The following is a 1,318-nucleotide window of genomic DNA, read 5'->3' on the forward strand; positions in this document are numbered from 1 at the left end:
CTATTTGCCAAAACTGGTGGGAACCAAGCCGCTGCTCAGCTACTTTGGACTTAACAGATTGAGCATACAACACTCTTGCGTTCCTTATTACTTTCTTACAATGGTTGCTGGCAGTCCTGAAAACGGCTTTAGTTTCCATACATCTATTACGTTTGAAGCAGTGGAAAAAGTGATTTCTGTGCGCAATGGCAGCAGCACATTCTGGAGAGAACCATGGCTGGCTGTTAGGTTTTTGCTGAAACTTTTTAGAGGGTATGAAATGGTCAATACCTACAATTAACCATTCAGTTAGGTCTAATACTATAGATGACACATCCTTTTTAAACATGGAATGCAGAGGTAGATCAGATATAAATGTACGGAAGCTATCCCAGTCAGCCTTAGTGTATCGATATACTGTACGATGAAGAGGTACGTCTGGGGACTTATTACATTTCATTTTTATCTTAATTGATACAACAGAGTGGTCGGAAGATCCAAGAGGCGACAGAACAGAAACTGAACATAGTTCAGGGCAAGTTGTGAGAAAAAGGTCTAGTAGGCTCGCATACTGGCCGTCATTATCGGGCACACGGGTAGGTTCCTGAACAATCTGAGTGAGGTCATAGGCAATGGAGAAATCATGACAGAACCTCCCCTCATCATCGGTCTTGTTTGAGTGGGTCAACCATTCGACGTTGTGAACATTGAAGTCTCCACATACGTGAATGTTAGCTGAAGGACAAGTAGAAAGGACTTGGTCAATTTTCTCAGATATGCTTTGAAAGATAGTAACTCCGCTGTTGTGGGGGCGATAGAGAGTAAATATAAATGCAGTAATGTGAGCTCAAGCAACCCGGAAGCACATATAGGGTAAGTTAGGATCTTCCCTGGAGATGTCCCTCCCACATGGAAAGCTATCTTTAATATAGGCACATATTCCATGCCCATGGCGATCTTGGGGGTCAGATTTAGAAGTTAAGTTAGAGTATCCTGAAATTGCAAACTCATCTAGGGAAATAGCCTGTCCAATGCCAGTTTCACTTAAAAATAAAAGGTCTGGTTTAGTCTCCTGTAATTGGGTTTCAACCTCTGGAAGGTTAGAACGAAGACCCCTGATGTTGGAGAAGGAGACATGGTAGTAGGGGTCTACGTTGGAAGTTGGAGAACCGGGTTTAATCGTGTATTTTTTCTTGAAACTTGTCATGATGAAATTTTGGAATTTGTGGACTAGGTCGACAGATTTACTTAGAGCAGGACAGAGAGGGGAAATTAAGAGAGAAAAAGAAACGAAGAATTTTTTTTTTTATTAGTAGCTAATGATAAGGTAAAGCCGTAA

This window comes from Euprymna scolopes, chromosome 45, assembly GCF_053919585.1.
Source record: "Euprymna scolopes isolate OS-2025 chromosome 45, ASM5391958v1, whole genome shotgun sequence".
In the NCBI taxonomy this organism is placed as follows: Eukaryota; Metazoa; Mollusca; class Cephalopoda; order Sepiida; family Sepiolidae; genus Euprymna; species Euprymna scolopes.